The sequence below is a fragment of the Acomys russatus genome, chromosome 2 (genome assembly GCF_903995435.1).
Source record: "Acomys russatus chromosome 2, mAcoRus1.1, whole genome shotgun sequence".
NCBI classification, from domain to species: domain Eukaryota; kingdom Metazoa; phylum Chordata; class Mammalia; order Rodentia; family Muridae; genus Acomys; species Acomys russatus.
The window spans coordinates 89,548,259-89,570,670 of NC_067138.1; the positions used below are offsets into that span (position 1 = coordinate 89,548,259).

Below are 22,412 nucleotides of genomic sequence, written 5' to 3' on the forward strand. Positions count from 1 at the left end.
ACAAAAGAGTTAGGGAAGGAGTTAGTTCAGTAAGGACCTCTGGACTGGTGTGGTGTTTTTTTTGGAGCCTTATAGTGAGAGATGGTCTTTATGAGGTCGGAGGAATTCTAGACAATATGAATGCTATCAACTGGCATGTAAACCAGCTTTGTAAAGCGCTAATGCAATCAAGGGAGGGCATGAAGAAGATAAAGTAGACAAAAAGGATCTGTTTAGGTCACTCAGAGGTAAATACAGCAAGATGTGTTATTTATTTATTTATATTTGGGTTTTTTTTTTTTTTTTTTTTTTTTTGAGACAGGGGTTCTTTGTGTCACCCTGGCTATCCTAGACTCACTTTGTAGACCAGGCTGGCCTCGAACTCACAGCAATCAGCTTGCCTCTTCCTTCCAAGTGATGGGATTAAGGGTGTGTGCCACCCTACCCAGCTAATACAGCAATGTTTATGTCAAGCCAGTTCCTAGGGGAGATTTGACAGAATGACAAATGCTATGCTAATGAGATTCTAGGAGGGCATGGAAACCTGAGCAACAGTTCCCAGAAGATGTTAATGACAAAGGAGTGTAGGAGGGAAACGATGGGCTTGTTCTGGAGTGGGCAGACACTCCTCCAGAGTATTCTCTGTACATAACAAGAAAGTATACTGGGGGGAAGATCGTTCACCCAACCTACAGTCCTTTCAACATCTAGGTGTGGCCACAGACACCGAAAGGCCATGTTGCTGGCCTGGAGCCTGTCAAAAGCAGGGATCCGGCTTCACAAAAAGTTAGAATATGGCCCTGCTCTCCATTAGGCCTAAGCTTGGCGAGGGAAATGTAGCCCCACTGAAACCAATGGGAGTGAAGAGGTACATATATATAAAACCTTTGAGTGTCTTACAGATTTGTAAAAAGCACCGGGAAGAACAGAAAGGCGTGAGTTTAAATATTTTTGTGTGTGGGAAAACGGACTGAGTCATAGAGTCATTTGGTGAAAATCTCGTACCCAGGGTAGATTACTTCCCTTTGAGTTGTTGCTGGGGACACCCCTGAGGATACACAAACAAAGCTGTCGCCACTATTGTTAACTGCAGACCAGAGCCAAACAGTAAATTCTTATTGCAAGAAGACACTGCGTACTTCAGCTGCAGAACATGAAGAATTCAGGCTCGAATATGCTGGAAGCTCCATTCTTTCTTACTGGATATGTATGCTAAAAGACATTACATAGGCTTCTGGGGAAGACCTATGTGGTGGTTTGAATAAAAATGACGCTCATAGGCCCATAGGGAGTGGCACTGTTAGGAGGTGTGGTCTTATTGGAATAGATGTGGCCTTGCTGGAAAAAGGCTTCCTGTTTCTGGGCCTGGGCTTTGAGGTTTAGATGCTCAAGCCAGGCCCCGTGGCTCACTCTCTTCCTGCTGCCTAAGGACCCAGATGGAGAGCTCTCAGCTCCATCTCCAGCACCATGTGTGCTGCCATGCTTGCCGCCGTGATGATGCTGAACTAAACCTCTAAACTGTAAGCCAACCCTAATTAAATGTTTTTCTTTAGAAGAGTTGTTGTGGCCATGGCGTCTCTTCATAGCAGTAAGAACCTTAACTAAGATAAACTAGCACCAATGATCCTACCAGCCTTCTGAGCAGGATGTGCCCACTAGTGCAATAGTGGCACAACTATTACGCTTTAACCAATGGCTTTTAGATTGAACTTAAAATTTGCATTCCAGGAAGCAACTCATGATAATACAAATATCATCAGGGAAAATGATAATGTTGATGGAAATGTTGGGGAGTCTCACCTGAGCTACCACCTGCTACGAGGGAAATTAGGGTCCCCTCTTGGGATTCTTAATGTCATTAATAAAAGAAATGAAGAACTGCCTCAGAAAGAAACTCTAGGGCAATATTATTAGATTAAAGAAAAACACACAAACAAAACGAGGCAGCAGTAAATCCAGTGTCCCAAGTAAACAAGATGAAGAAAGGTGGTCAGCCACCTAGTGGGTAGAAAGGCTTCAGAGGAAGTGTATAAAAGTCAGAGATAGCATCCTTGGGCTCTGAATAGCATTCGAAAGAGACAGAAAAGAAGGAAAGGGGAAAGTTAGGCTTTTCTGAGTAGTTCATAAAAGCAAGCAGGCTTAACTTGGCTATGCAGCTGCAGCTCCATTAACACTACACTGTGTGTCATATGCCTTTACTTTCAGCGCTTGGGAAGCAGAAGGAATCAGATCTCTGTGAGTCTGAGGTCTACATACCAATTTTTAAACCAGGTTACATAGTGAGACTTTGTCTTTAAAAAAAAAAAAAAAAGCCGAATAGGGCTTCCTCAAGACCCAGCTATCCCACTCCTTGGAATATACCCAGAAAATGCCCTACCACACAACAGGGACATATGCTCAACCATGTTCATAGCTGCTTTATACATAATAGCCAGATCATGGAAACAGCCTAAGTGTCCCTCAGTAGAAGAATAGACTAAGAAACTGTGGTACATTTACACTATGGAATACTACTCAGCTATTAAAAACAAGGAATTCCTGAAATTTGTGGGCAAATGGATTGATCTAGAAATTATCATAATGAGTGAGTTCACCCAGAAGCAAAAAGAGACAAACGGTATATACTCAGTTATATCAAAACACTAGTCCAAGGGATACGTACCATGAAAAACTTTACTTACCAAGAAAGTGGGTCAGAAGAATCCTATTGAGACTTTAGGCGAGAATAGCATGGAAGAATGGGGAAATAGTAGGACCCATAGGGTCCTGGAAACCTACAAGAAGAACTTTATTACAGGCAGATCTGGGTCCTGGGGTCCTCCTCAAACTAAGGCACTAGCCAAGAAGAATATAGGCAGTAAGCTTTGAACCCCTACCAAGACCTAGCCGACGAACATGATATTCTCCACCGTTGAGTGGAAAGTGAGATCTGACTCTCACACGAACTCTGGTGCCCCTTATCTGACCATGTCCCCTGGAGGGGGAGGCCTGGCGGCACTCAGAGGAAGGATAGCAAGTTACCAAGAAGAGACTCGATATTTTAAGAGCATATATAGGGGAAGGAGGTCTCCCTCAATCACAGACATAGGGGAGGGGAGAAGGGGGGAAGTGGGAGGGAGGAAAGAATGGGAGGAAACAGGGGAAGGGCTAACAATCGAGATGTAATATGAATAAATTAATAAGAAAAAAGCCAGGTGTGTTGATGGCCTATGCCTTTAATCCCAGAACTCCAGAGGCTGGTGGAGGTTCTGTGAGTTCAAGGCCAGCTTGGTCTACAGACCAAGTTCCAGGGAAGCCAGGGGTACACAGAGAAAACCCTGTCTCAAAAAAAAAAAAAAAAAAAAGCTGAATTATTATTATTCATTTAAATAGAAAATTTGCTTGACATTTTTAATAGATGACTTAATTGTAGAAAAAAAATCTACTTCCAACTAACCTACAAAGCATCAATTGCTTAAGAGCAAGCACATTTATAATCGACCAAATAGCTAAGACATAACCTTAAGGGACCATCATCATGATCTGTTCCTAAGATGAGATGTCATCATCCTGTGGTCCTGTATCCTTCCTGACTGACTTCAAGTCTTAGAATGCATTTGCCTTCAATGTTCTGAAGGCTTCCTTGTGCAGAACAAAGAAATCTGTAGAAACAAAGTGTTACAAGCGACAAAATGATGATTTTATGCGTTTGCTCTTTTGCATGAGGCAGGACTGATGTTCAGTTATGGGGAGGAACTCAGCTTTAGGAAGTCTTGGACCTTAATTCATTTTGTGCACCAATAATGCTAAAACACCATGCATAGATTTTGGTCTTTCCAACTTCACTAGGGCAATTTAAAGCTAACACCGATTGACTTCATCTATAAGCTACTGTAGCTGCGGAGTATCTGTTGGGCGAAGTGCCAGAGAAAATGCTTGTCTTTACTTGTGGTGGCTAGACATGCCTCTTCCAGATCTTAGCATTACCACACCATCTCCTAAGCTACTCTACCCACCCCCACTCAGCATTATTTGGCTGATCCCAACATCTCCCTTTCACTCTCCTGCTTCTCTCCCTTCCCCCAAGAGCAAGGCTCTAACTCACACTCAGCTGCCTATTTCCAAAGCCATGAGGCCTCTTCAAACACTCTAACTCTGCTCTTCTCTTAGTTTTCTAGACGTGTAATACCCCTATAACTTCTGTACTTAACTTTCAGTTACACAATCTGTGAATTCACTTCCAAGACCACATTGTTTACCAATAGGAGAGACTTTACCAAAAGCTGGCTGAAGATAATATAGCAGGAATACAGGTGTTTGGTCATTACAAAGAACCATCCCCAAAAGCATCCGGCATAAACAAGTCTATCCACCTGTTTAGAAGAGAGACCAGGAGAGAGCAGAAGAGTCTCTCTCTCTTTCTCTCCCTCTGTCTGTCTCTCTCTCTGTTTCTCTCTGTCATGGGCATCCTCTCCTTTTTTTCCCCTCTCTTTCCTTTCCCACAGTAAATCTCCTTTCATACCATATCTGTTGCATGGTATATTTCTCATATATTATAACATTGCTGCCGAGACCTCATAGGTTCTCCTGGTGCTTCCTGTGGGTCTAAGCCACACACCAGGACCCTGTGTTCACCCACCACCACCTGCAACAAATCTGTTTTCCAGCTCATCAACAGCTCATCACACCATCCACCACTGACAGGTAAGTGCCACCTGTCTCCATCCCACAGTCCTCAGAACTACAACCCTTTACATCCTACTGGGTTGCTGCACCTCTGACCCTGGTCCTCACATGCCATAACATTCTGTTTTATGTTTGCAAGGTGTAGTTTAGAGCAGATAAATAAAGACAGACAGAGGTTACTTAACTCAAATATGCTAACCCTCAATGCTGTCAGAGATCTGCTGAATATGGATTTAAATATGTTTAAGCTTATCATGACATACAGAGACTACAAAGGACTCTGAGAAGATTTGGGAACAATGACAGATGACTCCAACCCTGGATTGTGGTATACTAACCACTAGGCAAGACTGTCTCCAATGCCTCACCTGCTCCTAAGGCCTTGCCTGAACTGTGAACAAACTGGACACCTGGAGAGTCATTGTCTCATGATGCTGAAAAAGAAGGTGAGGCCAATCTCTCTCTCTCTCTCTCTCTCTCTCTCTCTCTCTCTCTCTCTCTCTCTCTCTCTCTCTCTCTCTCTCTCTCTCTCTCATGTTCTTACTCCACAGAAAAAGCCATGCATCTCCTGTGCCTGATGGACAGACTGCCTCTGCCCGCATTGACATGGAGACCCCAGGAACCTGGGACAACTGTCTAGGTAGTGGACTATAGACTGACTAGTCATTTCTGTCATTTTGATTGATACACAGATTCATTCAGATTACAAGTCATCCTTCTCAGGTCTCTGATCACATTGACAGCTGAGCTAATGGTAGCTTGACAGCTAGAGAACAGGTAATTAGATCCTTACCCCAAGGTAATCCACCAGGTTAGCTTATTAGTCAACTCATTAGCTAGTTAAAACTACTAACTACTAGATCTCTTATTTAAAAGGCAAACAGGTTTGCCTTGATCACAGAATGGTAAATAATTTAGATGGAAAGAAAGATGTAAAACTTACACAAGGCCTAAGGATACAAAAGCCTCAGTTGTGAGGACCTAAGAAAGTATTTTTAGGTCTAAGAAGGTGTTTTAAATTTAACAAACACAAATGAAAGCCTAGGTGCCTATGAGAAGGTGATGCTTCAGATTTCTTCCTGTTGCCATGCTACTATTGTATTAAGACCGTTCAGAGCTTGGGCTGGAGAGGTGGCTCAGCGATAAAGAGCGCTGCCTGTTCTTCCAAACGTCCCTGAATTCAATTCCCAGCAACCACATGATGGCTCACAACCATCTACAATGAGATCTGCTGCCCTCTTCTGGCCTGCAGGTATTACATGCAGACAGAACGCTGTATACTAAATAAATAAATCTTAAAAAAAAAAAAAAAAAGACTGTCCAGAGCTTTGACATTAATCAGGGGAGCTCTGATTTATTAATCTAACTCTGGTTAAAAAATAATAGTAATAATAATAATTTCCACTATCCAACCCACTGTAACAGTCCCAAGTTCAAGGTTTTAAATGTTCTTTGGTTTGTCCTTTAGACGTAAAAAATGTTTCTCATGATGCTAGATTTATAAGCTTTAAATACATCCAGTCTTGTGGAGAGAGGGAAGGAGTCCCTCTCTCGTGATGTGTAGCCATACTGAAGATCAAGATCAGGTGAGCTTTTGCCCCTTCTGCTTCCCAGACGCCTTCTATCCTTCCTGAGCTCACCTCAAAGAGAGTCCATGCTGCTAACCCCAAATCTTTCCCCAAGCCTCTGCTCTGCTATGACACAAAGAAATGTGTATTTCACTGCAGATTCCAAACAAAGGCAATGCTAACGTGTCTAAAGTTTATCTTTTTTTATAAACTTAAAAAGAATTCTTATAAGCTACAGGAAATCCACCCAAATCCAGGTAAGTGCAGCCTAAAATTCCCACCTATTGTGTACTTCAGAGGGTGGGGTTCCTCCCCCTTCCCTAGCCGTGGACTCAGCTCCGACAACTACCAAATCCATGGGTCCAAAAGTTTCAAATGTGCACCTAAAAAGAATTTTCTCCCTGACCTATTTAACTTTGTCTTCTGCCCGTGTGTGTGTGTGTGTGTGTGTGTGTGTGTGTGTGTGTGTGTGTGTGTGTTCCAGTATCCTACCGAGTCCAGGCATTTCCTACACCCAGGACAGCACTGAAGCAGGTGTCCACAGGTGCTCCAGTCTAACCTCACAGACTGAGTCAGATGGGCCTGCACTTTCCTTTCTAACCAAAAATGTTCTCACAGATCCTCGATAGCAGCAAAACACCTGGCTCTCCAAGAACTTTGCAGTGCCCTCCCCCCCTCTCCATCCTCTTAGGGTTCCCAAAGATATCACTATCCCAGTTAGCAGAAAGCAACTTTTTTTTTTAACACAATGTCCTCACTCCTGCCTCACCACTCCTTTCCTAGTTCCTCATTTTTTAAAAGATATTTATTTATTATGTATATGAATATGCTGTCTTCATGTACACCAGAAGAGGGCATCTGATCATAGTACAGATGGTTGTGAGCCACCATGTGGGTGCTGGGAATTGAACTCAACACCTCTGGAAGAACATCCAGTGCTCTTAACCACTGAGCTATCTCTCCAGCCCCCATTTTTTTTTGTTTTTCTGGTTTTTCAAGATAGGGTTTCTCTGTGTAGCTTTGGTTGTCCTGGACTTTGTAGACCAGGCTGGCCTCAAACTCACAGCAATCTGCCTGCCTCTGCCTCCTGAGTGCTGGGACTAAAGGTGTGCACCACCATGCCCCACTAGTTCCTCATTTTTTAATTAAACGAAATGGCAGGAATGTTAGCATATAGGCAGCTCTGCTGGCCTGACATCATCACCTGATGCCACCAAGTGTGCACCCAATATAAGTGCCCCACCTGCCATCCCACTCTCTTGCTCTCTCTCTCCTTCTCTCTCTCTCCCCCTCTGTCTGTCTGTCTGTCTCTATTTCTCTCTGTCATGGGAACTCTTTTCTCTCCTCTCCCCCCGTCCCCCACAATAAATCTCCTTTCACACCAGATCTGTTGCATGGCATATTTATCATATATTATAACATTGGCCATTGGCCATTAATGATGACAGCCCATTGGCACTGAGTCGTTGAAAACAGATGGGGGGTTGGGGGAGCACCTGGTTCTGGAATGTGTTTGATTCTTAGTTGACTAACAACTAAGTCATCTCTCACCCCCTACCACCCCCCAATTTATTTTTTTAAATAAGATATAGCCTTACTTTGTAGCTCAGACTGGTCTTGAACTCTTGGTAATCCTCTTGCCTCAGCCTCTTGAGTGCTGGAATTACAAACATACACTATCACGCCTTGTTAAAATATACCTTGCTAAGATAGTTTGAGTGTTTTGAACTTCCTTCTGAGAACACATTCAAGACATAATCAAGGCATATCCACAAAATATTAACCAAGAAACACAGAATGCTGTACATATACAACCCACACAAATGTCTATGCTCATGTGTTGTTTTAAGATTCCCACACAGCATGCTCGAGAGGGTTTGGAAAACAAAAAAGCACAACTACTACCACACAGGAGTAGGAGGCTGTCTGTTGACTCAGAGTTAGTTGCCCTCTGTGAGCAATGGTGTCTCTGCTCACTTCAGTGTGAGACAGTATGTTTGCACTGAGTAAATTCAGGTCCTCAGTCACCATGGACCAGCTGTGGTGGCAGATGAAAGACTTAAAGCTGCATCCCTGACATGACACCTCTTAACAGTAATGAGCAAAAAGTAAAATGAAGAAAACCCCACTGTGTATGAATAGACTATAAGTCACCAGAGAACAATGAAACTCCATAAAAAGAAATTAAATGTTTTTGTGGGTTGTTTGTTGAGACAGAGTCTCCTGTAGCCCAGATCTGAACTCGGTAGGTAGCTGAGGATGACTTTAAACTTCTGCTCCTTCTGCCCCTACCTCCCAAATTTGGGAGTTGCAAAAATGCAACTATAACCCTTGATTTTATGCAGTGTGGGAGATTGAACCCAAGGCTTTGGGTATGTTAAACAAGCACCCTACCCGAGCTATATAGTCGGCCCGAGGATTTCATTATAATAATAAGGGTATCCATGCAAAAGTGGGAATCCGTCACAAAAAGCAAAGGAGTCCCAGGTGAAGTGGTGTTTTAAAATAGGCTGTGAGCTGGGTGAATGGCACCTGTGGGCAGTGGAGGAAGATCACATGAACCAGGCTGCAGCTTAGGCAACATAGTGAGAAGTCCTCTCAACGTAACAAAATGCCCCGGTTCTCCTCGCTCAGGGCTGTTGTTGGTTTGGTTTTTGATAGCAGAGGCAGGGCTCCTCTAGTATGCTTGGGGTAGTCTAAGATTTATTAACAACATGAGTTGCTGGCTTTCTGCAATGCTGGGAATTGACACACGGTGCTTTCCTGTCCCTCTCTCTTGGAACGTCCTGTCCCTCTGGGCCCTGTGTTCCTTTAGTCGTCCTTAATCAATACTACAGAGTACCTGTGTTCCAGAGACCAGGACAATCAGCTGCCCAGCGTCCAGATCCAAACACTCACAGAGAACACAATGTGCAAGGCAAGAACTTTAATTACCGGCCGTGCCACCTGCACTCCTTGAAATCAGGAGTTAGCAAGGAATCCCCAGCTACAGCAGAAAGAATCCTTTATGGGTCACTCATGACCTCTGCAAGCAAGCAAAGCTTAACAGAAGTAGAACTTTTGCCATTAGTGTTTAGCACAAACACGTTGTTATACATTTTAAATGTCATTGTGGTTGGCCAGTTTTGGAAAACCTAATTTTTCAAGTGAAGCCAACCTGGCTCCCAGGTGTTTATGGTCTGTTGGTTTGGAAAACAGTCTGCGCAATAGGAGCATAAATCTCATTTTACCTGAGAAATAAAAATACCAAGGCTTTAGAAACAATCTGGAAGCTGAACAACAGGGAGAATGGAAGGTCTGTTATTATTTAATCCTATTAAAATCCATAGTGAAGGCAGAAACGGAAGAGTCAGCTTTTAACAATTTTCTACCCACCCCCCCTCGCTGGTTTTTCAAGACAGGGTTTCTCTGTATAGTCTTGGCTGTCATAGACTCATTTTGTAAACTCAGCTGGCCTTGAACTCACAGCGATCCGCCTACCTCTGCCTCTCAAGTGCTGGAATTAAAGGCATGGGAAGATATTTTAAAGCGTTTAGTGTTATTCCAATAGCCTGCTTCTAGCTTGCCTGGCAATGTCTGACGTCATCATCTGCCGCTGCCACCCACCATCATGTGCTCTCTCTTACTGTCTTCTTCTTTCTTTCTGGGGGCACTCCCTGTCTCTCCCGCTCTCTCCTGGTCTCTCTATCTGTCTCTCTTACCCCTCCTCCTCCTCCTCCTCCTTCTTCTTCTTCCTCCTCTTCTTCTTCCTCTCTCTCTCTCTCTCTCTCTCTCTCTCTCTCTCTCTCTCTCTTTCTTCCACCCTCATGGTCCTAACTCCTCTCCCCTTCCCTTTCCTTAAATAAATCTCCTTGTACTATATATGTTGCATGGCAGCTTTTATTTATATATTATAACATTTAGTTAGTTAATAATTAGTTAGTGTCTGTGTGAGTACATGTGTCTCAAGGTGGAGGTCAAAAGACAACCCACCGGCATTGGTTCTCTCCCTCTACCATGTCAGCCCAGGTGGCACAAACTCAAATTAGACTTAAGTAAAGGTACATTTGCCTGCCACTGAATCCTCTTCTCTGACCCCTCCAGAGTAATTTCTTACATTGTTGTTTGCCTGCAGTCCCACTGTGCTATCTTTTTATCCATCCAGCCTACAGCCTAGTCCTGGAAGCGTCCAGCCTCCATGCAATCTAACTTAGGCCTAGAATGCTTTCAGCCTCCTGAGACTTACTGTTTAATAAGCTCACCCTTTCTTGTTTCTGAGCTCATAGCTGGCTGCTTCAACTCAGCTGTTCTGACTCAAATGCCTCTCCCAGATGACTTATTCTATTTTGTTTCACAAGGGGTATTGAGAAAAAGGAACCTTTTAAGTCAATCACTATAATAGATCGTACCTTAGGTAACAAAGAAGGCAGTGGGATTATGGTCTGTAAAGAGCCCATTGGCCGAATGATTTTTTTTTATTAAGTTGTTTTGTTTATTTAAAAGGAAAACTGAACTCTAGATCATGTGGTTTTTAACTTTAAAAACAACAAATAAACAAACCCCCCTCATAACATGCTATTTTAAGTCTCATAAACAAAACAAAAAATGACCATGTAGAGGTGTACAGGACAGGTTGGTACCTTAGCCTGAGCCAAGGGGAGATTCAAGTAATTTAGTTTTTACAGCCCAATGACTGAGAGTCTTTTACTCGGGTCGCTAAAGGGAGAATGCGATGCCACAGCACAATTGGCATCCCTCCCTTCTTCAAAGCAACAAGGCATCTTGAAAACTCAATGTCCTGGTGAAGTTGGAAGCAGGGCAGTGTTCAACCGTACGAAAAGACAGCTGGGTCTACGTGAGAACTCTTCAAAGGAAAAACGTCAACAGTCAGCAGCACCTAATTGAACTTGCTTCTGGGAGGAGCCTATCCCAAAACATTGCACTGAGAAGAAAGGCAGCTACGGGTATCCAACCCATACTTAATGCTTCGCTCTTTGTCCGGATCTGACGGAGGTTGAAGAGAGCACCTCAGACATCGCTCTTCTCCGCCGGGGAAGATGAGCAGAGGCAAGGCGAGGTCTTTGTCCTTCCCAGACTCATTTTGGTTCTGGCAGAATGGAGCCTTTTGGATCTGTTTCCATGATGCACTCTGGGACCAGATGGAGCCACCTCGCCGGGAGTCAGCACACCCATGCCTGTCTTTCAGCTAAATCACCAAACGATGCGTCCCATCGGGCACTGAAGACAGGGCACGTGAGGATCCTTCAGTAAGCACATCATCATCAACTCCGAGGATAGAACTGGGATTTGGTAGATTCAAGGACTTTCCACCGAGGCTGGACCGGGAATTTATAGACATGAGTTTTTTTGCGGGGAACCGAAGCCTCGCCAAGCAAACGACTGCCATCAGTGGCTCAGCAGTTTGTTCCTGTTCTTGACTCCCAGTTGTTCCCAACTGCCAGTGATGCTTTCTCATATGTACATTTCTGCTCGCACTCTGAGAAAAGGTCTTCCCGGGGACTTGGCCCTGATGAGGTTTCTCTCCTGAATGAGCCACCACAGGCTCGAATACTCAGCAAAGGAACGGCCACGCCCCTGGGCTTCACACAGGAAAGGCTTCTCTCCTGTGTGGATATGATGGTGGTTCTTCACGTGTCCAGCTACAGTGAGCTGCTTACCACACCCAGACTCACGGCACATAAAGGGTTTCTCCCCGTTGCGTGTCCTCGTGTGCACCATCAGCCTCTGCAGCAGGTAAAAGCTTTCCCCATAGTCTTCCGCAGGGCAGGTGAGGAAGCACTTATCTCAATGAGTTCTAAGGTGGCCACACAAATGTCCAGTCGCAGCCTTCAACTGTGCACTTGAGCTTCTTTTCCACTGGAGGAAGGGACCCAGGATCTTTGGGTTGCCAGTCGCCAGGGGCAAGGTGGAAGTTTTCTCCATTGCTGCTGAGTTTTGCATTCTCTGACAATTGTGAGCGAGTGGTGGCAATCAAACTGTCGTGGGCCAATTCCTGACCCTGGAGGAATCATGAGATACTACAGTCTGTGCTCTCCCCAGAGAGGAGGTCATTCCCTGAATCCTCTGTCTCATCCTGTGCAGACACTCCGTGCTCAGCCAAAGAGCCCAGCCCTGCTCTTGATAGGTTAAGAAGAATAGAAGAAGTGCTATCACTTGGCTGTAGATCTTGCAACAAGCTAGGAGACTCTAGAGTGGGGAAGAAACTCTGGAGACTTCTGTACAGTCAGAGTCATTGTCTCTTCTCTGTCTGGGCCTACATTCACCTGAAGGCACCTCAAAACAGGTGAAGAAGGGACCTCCTTGGAGGAATTAGTATGATCTGGAAGATCATCTGGTATCATCAGCTGACCGAATTCTGAGGAAGGAGAGAGAAGCAAATAATGACTGTAGCTTCTGATTCTGCTAGCCCTTGTCCCAAGGGATGGAGGTATTCTCAACTGAACCCAGGAGCTCTGGATTGGATTCTAATGCATCTGATAACATTGATTCAGCTTCTGAAATCCTGTAGCTGTTCAGGGGACAGGCTCGCAGCATCTAATTCAGAGTCAATGACACCTTCTTGATACACTCACATCCCTTTAAGAAGCATTATGCTTTTCCTGTAGGATGCTGAACTAAGTTGGTAATCAACTTAACCTTTCAGTCCAGGGCAGCTGTCGGTCTGTCAGTCAGTCCCAAGTTTCATACACACATGGCCATGATTTTATTAATTGCTCTCAGATCTGTCAACATCCTCCTTGCCAGGTTTCTTTTTAATGGCAAACACATAAGAATTCCAATATATATACTGTTTTCTATATTAAGCTTCCAGCAGCTCTTGGACCAGATCTTCTAGTGCCTGTAATTTTTCCTTTGTCACAGGTCGTTGCTCAACTGAACAGGTTGGTCAGCCAAGCCCTTTAGTGATGTCCCAGCAGTGGCTCCCCCGTATAAAGTTGAAGAGTCAGTCTCTGCACGTTCCTGCTTATGGACAGCTTGGACAGCCTATAACTGGCTTCGATAACATTTTTTAATTTCTTCATCTAACGTTGGAGGAATGCTAATCTGTGGTTCCCACTGTTGGAATAGATCTCTTCCCCATGGACTTATGGCTATATTAGCCACATATGGCCTTAATTTTCCTATTTAACCTTCTGGTCCTATGCACTTAACCCATTTAGAGTTTGTTTTATCTGAGACAATGTGCCAACTCCTAGGATCTGTGTAGATACCCTTTGAAGTGGCCAGGCTTGATTTCAGGAATCTTGTAAAATTACTATTATTCTGTATCCACTATGCCTCCAATTCCCATTCCATCTAACTGTAATTTTGACTTCTGTCTCTTATAATTTATAGTAAGTCTGCCAAATATGTGTTTCTTGGTGTCTTAGGATAGGACCTTTTGTTCTATCCATAGGAACTGCTTTATCTCTGTTAAATGATTTATTTACATTTTGAGCAGTTCTGTCTTATCAGGCCTTGATTTTTCCAGTTGTTTTTTCAGAATAGTTTTTCCTTGGTAAGCAAGAAACAAATGGCTCATGTTGTTTTTCACTGGGCCTTGAGCAAAGCCTCCTAGTCAATTTTCGAAATTAAGGACTTGCCTTGAAAAGCCAGGCGGTGGTGGTACATGCCTTTAATCCCAACACTTGGGAGGCAGATGCTGGTGGATCTCTGTAAGTCTGATGGCAGCCTGGTTTACAGAGCAAGTTCCAGGACAGCCAGGGCTACACAGAGAAACCCTGTCTTGGAATAAAAAGGAATTGGAGGTACAGAGGTGGTAGCTGAGGCAGGAGGCAGTGGGCAAGATGAGAAGCTTCAGCACAGACCAATCCCTGCGTCCCGGGCCACGACCCTGTTCCTGTAGCATCAGGAGAAGAGGCCAGGAGAATAGGCCACTGTGCCCGAGTCGGGACCGTATGGAGCCCCCTGGAGGTGAGATCAGGATGTTCTGCTCCATGAGGGACATGGAGCTCGAGGATCCCATGTTCCTGATGGACCCCTTCGCAATTCACCCATCAGCATATGAAGCCGCATGGTGTCAGGTGGCTTCAGCTATACCCCTTTCCTTAGCATCACAGATGGTACCATGCCAGCAACCAGGCCTGCCAGCCGCAGGATGCAGGCTAGGGCTATCTCTCCCTTCGGGATGAGGGAAATGTCTGGTGGCTTCATGGACATGTTTGGGATGATGAGTGACATGATTGGGAACATAGAACACGTGGCTGCCAGACCTTTTCTTCCTCCTCTGTCATCTCCTGCTCCAACACTGGCGATGGTGCCCCCAAGGTTTACCAGGAGACGTCTGAAGTGTGCTGTGACCCAAGCGGGAACCAGGAGACATGGAGGACTGCCAGGGACTCAGACAGTGGTCTAGATCAGATGTCCATTGGGTATCACATTCGGGACAGGACTCATATCCTCCAGTGCTCCTGAAACCATCACACAGGGGACCAGGAAGAAGAGCAGGACTACATCAAACTAGATAAAACTGAGGCAGCAGCATTTGATGATGAATGGTGAAGAGAGACATCCCGATTCAGGCAGCAATGTCCTCTGGCATAAGGCATCTGTGGGTGGGGGACGAAGGGCTGAGGGGCCTCCCCGTCTGCCTATCCAGGGACCTGACAGTCCCAGGCCCAGGGACCTGAAACCCCCTGCCCCCCTACCCCCCACCCCAGCTCTCAGCTTCTCTTGTACAGGCTGAGAGGCTGAGAAATGATCCCTTGAAATAAGTTTGTCCGAAACCCTGCCTCGAAAAAACCAAAAAAAAAAAAAAAAGAAAAAGAAATAAGTTTGTCCTTTCCAACTTCCATCCCAGTTTAATATTAAATTAGCAGGCAAGTTGGCCCCCACCTCTCCCTGGGGGGTCTCAGGGAGAACCTTCTACTGTCCCCTTTACCTACTGTTTCCATCTTTTATCTCCTCACCATGATGACCCCAGCCATCTTGTATCCACTAACTTGAGTTTTCATTTTGCTGCTCCATCTCTAAGCCACCTCGTCTTTCCCTGAACCCCTGCCACACATTGAAGGTTTTTGGGGGGGCAAGCTCTGAGTTTAGGGATCTCCATCCCTCAGCCCCCCTAGACCCTTAGAGCCCCACTGCACATGCCATGGTCCTATCAGGGCTGTGGAAGGGATGGACTAGTTCTCAACTCTTGGTCCCTTCTCCCACCCCCAGCATCACAAGACATTTTCCTATACCCTTCTCTGCCGTTATAAAATAAATGATTTGTGCAACTTGTAACTAGGTGTTTATGGAATAAAGAAGAATGAAAAAAAGTAAAAAAAAAAAAGAAGAAGAAGAAGTTTGCCTTGAATATCTTTGGATATCATACATTCATGAGCCTTATGTCCCTTCCTTCTACACATACTACATTTCACAGGAAATTTTATATTATTATTATTATTATTATTATTATTATTATTATTATTATTATAGAAAAATGTATCCTTAGTAACTGTTTGTCTACAGTCTTTTAGGGAATGACCTGATCTTTCATAGTCACAGTATTGGGCATTTTATGTTTTTATGTCTCCTGTAATTGTTTATACAGCCACAACTGAATTGTGAGCATTAGATTCTATATCTGTAATAGTTTTAATCCATTCATAAAGTGAAGATCTGTCCCTTAATATTTTAGTAGCCTTTTTGCATTCAGAATTAGCATTTTCAAAGGCTAAAGATTCAAAGAAACTTTCTCTAGCAGTTGGATCAGATCTTGCTCTATTTGGGGCTGTAGTTAATCTGTGTAAAAAGCCAATGAATGATTCATTTGCACCCTGGGTTATCTCTGTAAGTGATTCAGCTCATCTCTGTTGGCCAACCTTGTCCCAAGCACATTGTTCTAAGGCAACATCCATACTCTCAGCCAGAATACGGCCCTTCACCTAGTGACTGATCCTTGACAGTAGTGATGCCTCTAGTCTGCTCTAAGATGGCTGTCATCAAATCCTCCCAATCTTTTGGAATTATATGACTTTGCGTATCTCAGTTATTAAGTATCTGTTTGACATATGGTGAATGGAAGCCATAGGTGTTCCTGCTTCCTTAAATCTTTTTAAATCTTGTGTCTCCATAGGCTGCCACCCAAATTCTTGATGACCCTGTGGATTTGCCTGGGAACAAATTTTAGGGGGTTTGTTTTGTTTTGTTTTGTTTTTTTAAGCAAATATAGACTGCCCTTTTGGAATCTTGTTAAAAAGTGGTACTGTAGGTTCTGACCTTCTGTCATCTGTCTCTGTCTTAGTATCTTCCTCAATTTTATTTATAATTCTTTGTAATTTCTCCTCTAAGGCTTGCCTCCATGTTTCATTTTTCTCCTTTTCTTCCTCTGAAGAATCTTTATTCTGATTTTAAAAATCTTCTAATCTCTGTTCTAGGGTCTCCTTTTTAGCATTTAATCTTTTAGTGTCTTTCTTCTCTAAGTCTGTTCTCTTCTGATCTCTCTTAAAAAGGATATATAAAATTGTAATCCTTACCTGAGAAGGTAAACAGAATCGTATGGGACCCAGAATGCATTGCCTTTTCCACTTTTTAACACAGAAAATATTTCTCAGTTTACTCTCCAACTTTCTCCTTAAGGACTTTCCAAGTCTCTTATACCAAGTCTGTTGACTCCTTAGCTATTTCCGCCATTTCTACAGTCATGTCACTCCGAAGCCCAGCTAGCACAGCACAGCACAGCAGCACAGCAGGCTGCTAGCTCCTGGCTCCAGGGCCCTAACGTTGGTGTAGTAGGCTGCCCCACTAGTTCTGCCTTCTGCCAGCCATGGATAAGCCTCTTGCAGCTTCCGGCCTTCGCCTGTGGGCAGCCATTAGTCTCAGGCTCCCTCTTAAAAAAAAGCCTCACACCTTCTGCCAGGCTAGGAAACTGAATCATCGGGCTTTGGGAAGTGTTTGCTGGTGGAACCAGCCCTGAGGCTCCACTCTCTCAGAGGTTGACCAGGCCTTCATTCCTGAACTTGGCCTCTCTGCAGTTTCCTGCTCCCACTGTTTGCTGGCTCAGGTAGCCAGCCCGGCTTCAACTGCTCCACTCCCAGAGCGGCCTGACCGCTGTGCTAAACCATCCTTCTCTGTGGCTTCTCAGGCTCTAAGCCTGGATTCTAATAGCCAGTGTAGCCTCAGGCTCTTCTCCACGCCCCAGTCCCGGAAATACCAACCCTGAGACTGTATTACTTATGAACAAATGCCTAGGCCATAAAGTTTGGCTTGTCCCCTGACTAGCTCATAACTTAAATTACCCATTTATCCTATTCTATGTGTGCCACATGACTGGTCACCTCGTCTCGGTTTCATGTGACCTTCCTTCTCAGAGTCTGTGGGTGAAAATCCCTGTCTCTCACTCTCTCCCAAAGCTCATCCCTCCTGCCAGAACTCCCACCTCTTCATATCCTGCCTTAGCTAATAGGACATCAGCTTTTATTGACAGGCGACGCTTCCATGCCGTACACAAGAGACGCTCTCCACAGATATGAAAGCTTAAGTGAGTTGTAAAGGTCTAAAAACAAGTGTTTTAAGGTATGCAAATGCAATTTATAAAGCTCTAAGAAAATGTGTTAAGTTATAGGTAAAAATGAGAACTGTTTCAGATTTCTTTCCCTCTCCATGCTACCATTATACTAAAACTTCAAAAATTCAGAGTTTTAATGCTCATCAATAGAGTTTTGATAAGCTATTGATCTAGCACTGGTGAGCACTGATCACCATTACCATAGTCACAAGCTCAAGATTTGAAATTTCTCTTGATTGTTTTCTAACGCAGACTTAAAAGTGTTTCTCACTGTGCTAAAAAAACATCTTGGTCCACTCTATGTATCCAGCCCTTGTGAAAGAGATTAAAGCTTTTAATCCAGAATCATTTGGGGGTTCCCAAGCTCCTACTATGGCTCAAAGGTGTAGTGGAAGTTTTGGGATCCTTAACAACTCAGTTATATTGTGGAAATGTGTTTTTGTTTCAATCCCAAGTGTGGGATGTGGGGCTGCCTTAGTTTATCCACAGCTGATAATTGCCTCATGTGGCTCAGAGAGGGGCATGGTCTTTGCCAACTGGAAAGAGTTTAATTCTGAGGAGTCAGAAAGTGTATAAATGGTCCAGAGGAGGGGGGTGGGGGCTGGGGGTGGGAATGAGAGCTTTGAGGAGATGAATGGAGAAGGAAAACGGCTGCTGGTTCTTCCCGCTTCAGCAGTTGCAGTTTGCTATTGCTGGATTGCTGGATATCCTGATGACTGAGGTTAGTATTTTCCCAAGGACCCCAATGACCTAACCAGTCGGAAATAGCTAAGAGGCCTATGTCCCCTTTCCGGTCTAATCTTCTTTCTCTCCTACCTAGGGTTGTGGGGTTGGGGGGTTGGAAGGGAGATAGAAGCTTAAGGAACCTCAAATAAAGTAGAGTCTTAAAACAGTGCCCACACAAAGATGTAAGTCTACTGCCTTTTCTACAATATGAATTTCAGTGCAAAGTACAAACAGTGCTAATGTAACATATCTAAAACTTTTATCCTTTTTTGTAAACTTTAAAAAAAATCCTTGTAAACTTGGATCCACCTCTCACAGGTCAAATGGGCTTCAGATGAGTACTCCTGTCACCCAGCAGACTGTTTCCCCACCTGCCTATTCCTGAGGGTGGGATCTCTCTCTCTCTCTTTCCCTGGTCTCAGGACTCCCCTCTCCCAACTACTAAAACTGTGGACATAGAAGTTTCAAATGTATAGCTAAGATAAAAAAAAATTTCCCTAAAACTCCTTAACTTTACCTTCCATTGTGTGTGTGTGTGTGTGTGTGTATCATATATGTTCCAGAAGATTTCTAATCAATTAAAGACTGCAAACTGCTCCAATGCAGCCTGTACTTCCCTAGGCCCATATGGCCCTGCCGAGTCTACACAATGAGTGAAACCTCCTGCTCTTCCTGGCCTTGGCCAGCATTCTGCTTTTCTTGGGTCCCCAAAGGTGTTGATGACCCCAGACGGCAGGAAGCAGTCTAAAGAGCACAGTGCCCTCACGCCCACCTCACCAATCACTCCTTCACGTTTCCTAACCTTTTCTAATCAACAAAAGGGAAGAATGTTAGAGCTGTGTACATTCCAGAGCCAGGTGCTCCCCAGTCCCCATCCCACCGTCAGCTGATGTCATTACTAAAGGCCACTGGAACTTCCCTGTTTTTCCTCTATGTGCATGAATTTTCCTATATGTATGCGCCATATTCTCCCCTATAAGTCTACACCATCACAGCCTAGTCTCTCTCTTTTATCCCTGCTCAGTAGTAGTCTTTCAAATCACACACACACCAATGAATCTCTTTCATGAGGTCTGTTGAGTAATATGATCTTTGACGTTTCTTGGCCCTCCCACTGCCAGGATGCTCCTTTGCTGCAAAACCCTTACAGTCAGCACCCGCTCCTTTCTCTTTCCCCGCAGGACTCTAGTTTTATCCAGAGTTGTTTGACTGTATGCCCCCCCCCCAACTCTATGAGGTACCACAGTTACTGTAGTAGTCAGGGTTCTTTAGAGCAGTGGTTCTCAACTTTCCTAATGCTGCAGCCCTTTAGAAGTGATAGAATGCATCTAAATATGGATATAAAAAGGGGATTTGTTAAAGTGCCTTACAGGCTGGCTGTGGTCCAGCTAGTCCCCAAAATGGCTGTCCACCAAAGGAAAGTCCAAAAATCTAGTAGCTGTTCAGTTCACGAGGCTGAGCATCTCAGGTGGTCTTCACTATATGCTAGACTCCCCGAGAAGTGATCTCTAATGCCAGTGAAGGCATGGACTTGTCAGCTAAAGCAAGAGCAGGCAAAGAGAGAGCAAGAATCCTTCTTCCATGTTCTTTATGTAGGCTTCCAGCACAAGGTGTGGCCCACATTAAAGGTGGATCTGCCCATCTCAAAAGATACAGGTTAAAAGTGGGTCTTCCCACTTCTAATGACTTAGTTGAGAAAAACAAACTCCCTCCCTCACATGAGTACCCAGCCACTTGAGTTTTAGTTAACTCCAGATGTGGTCAGGTTGAGAACCACGAACAGCCGTCACAGTTACCCAAGTCCCTGTTTCTCAGATGATGTACCCATGTACCCCAGGTGCTACTGTGGATTCACACAGCACCAAGTGACATTTTCCCATTGTGCATGGAATGCAATGACATGTGTTTGAATCATAAGACCCAGAAAGCCATAAAGTCAGACGTGCACAACAGGCCTCCGTTATAAAATGGAAGTAGTATATGTGTGATCAGGCCCAAGCAGGCCCTAAGGGCACAAACAACTTACACAAACTTGTCAAATGCCTATGCTCCTTACTCATGTTACAAGGCCTTCTGTACCCAAGCATGCATGTATGACTTTCATGGAGGATGCCCTAGGATTGAAAGAGGAAGAGAATACTGAGGTCTAGGGGGCTGGAGAGATGGCTCAGAGGTTAAGGGCACTGACGGCTCCTCCAGAGGTCCTGAGTTCAATTCCCAGCAACCAGATGGTGGCTCACAACCATCTATAATGTGATCTAATGCCCTCTTCTGGCATGCAGGTATACATGCAGGCAGAGCGCTGTATACATGAAAATAAATAAATAATAAATCTTTAAGAGAGAGAGAGAGAGAGAGAGAGAGAGAGAGAGAGAGAGAGAGAGAGAGAGAGAATACTGAGGTCTAGTTCACTGCTGGCTCTTCACTCTAGGCAGGAACAATCTAGAAGTGAATACTGTATTACAGCACCCTCCTGGAACAATGCTCAAAGACTCTGAGAAAGAGAAGCTTTCCCAACAAGCAGAACTCCAGGCAGTTCACACAGCCACACATTTTGCTTGGAAAGAGGAAAGTGGCCAGATGGATGGTTACATCCTTACTCATGGCTGGAGCCACTGGTTTGGCCAGATGATCAGGGGCTTGGAAGGATGATTGAGGACCATAAAATTGGTGAAAAGGACATTTGTAGAAGAGGTATATGGATAGCTCTCTCTACATGGCAAAGGACGTGAAGACACTTGTGTCCCGTGTGAATGCTACATGCCTCTGGTCATGCAACAAACATAGCTCCTGAAGCTCCTGAACCTTTGCTGGTGAGAGCAGCCACCAGATATGTCCCACCATTATGTTGTGTACCCAAATGACTAAGAAAACCTCATCCCTGAGCCAAATAATGACAAGATGCTCTTTCAAAATACTGGTGCCTGTCTCCCTTTCAGAGCGTGATTCATTTGGCCTGAACCAGGGCCAAGCCATTAACAGTGAATAAGCTCTATAGAGACCAACTTGTACCCAAGCTACAAATAATTGATTTGCCTACACCCACAACTGGGGAATCCAATGATTGCACTGACATAGAAAATGGCTTTTGTTTTCAGGGCTCTAAGTGGTATAACTAGCATGATGGTAGTTAGCCATGGTTCACTGACAACAGTAAGAGTGAAAAAAGCATTAGGATGCTAAAGGTTCAGCCCAGACCTGTTGTGTTTTGAGCACAAAATGTCCCCCATCAACTTATGGAGTCTTGATCTCCAGCTAGTGGTGCTGTTCAGAAAGTTTTGTAGAACCATTAGACGATAAGAACCTTGCTGGGCAGTGGTGGCGCATGCCTTTAATACCAGCACTTGGGAGGTAGCAACAGGCAGATCTTTGTGAGTTCGAGGCCAGCCTGGTTTCCAGAGTGAGTTCCTGGATAGCCAGAGCTACACAGAGCACCCTGTCTGAGGTAAGGGTGGGGAGAGGGGAAAACCTTGCTAGAGAAAGTATATCCCAGGAGGATGGGGTTGATATTTTACAACCTGCCCTGCCTGCCTGCCTTCCTGCCTTCTTTCCTTTCTTCCTTCCTTCCTGCGTGCCTTCCTGCCTTCCTTCCTTCCCACAGCCGTGCCTCCCTGCCATAAGAACTATACTCCTCTAAGACTATAAGCCGAAGTAAACTCTTCTTTTCTTAAGTTGATTTCTTGGGGTGTTCTATCAGAGCAACAGAAAAGAAACAAATTCACCTGTCATCCAACTACTCAAGAAACTGAGGTTGAAAGATAAAGAATTCAAAGGAAGTCTGGACTACATAGCAAGACCTGTCTCAAGAAGACAACCAAAGCTAAAAATCAGTGAAGACACACATTCAGCAAACGTAGGTGATAAAAGTAAAGCACTTTGATTGGCTACATCATTCCCAGCAAGGTGGTTGTGGGGATCCTGGGAATGGAGAGAGTGTGGAACTAGCACACTGCCAAAGCCCAGGCATGGAGTTTGCTTCT

The 22,412-nt window shown here is 44.5% G+C and overlaps 2 pseudogenes; one reads left to right on the forward strand and one right to left on the reverse strand.

The window, feature by feature from the left end:
* Window positions 1-11,397: 11,397 nt before the first annotated feature.
* On the reverse strand, window positions 11,398-12,695 carry LOC127198667 (zinc finger protein 410-like; annotated as a pseudogene).
* A 1,442-nt stretch (window positions 12,696-14,137) lies between these two features.
* Window positions 14,138-14,898, forward strand: LOC127198668 (myeloid leukemia factor 2-like; annotated as a pseudogene).
* The last annotated feature ends 7,514 nt before the right edge of the window (window positions 14,899-22,412 follow it).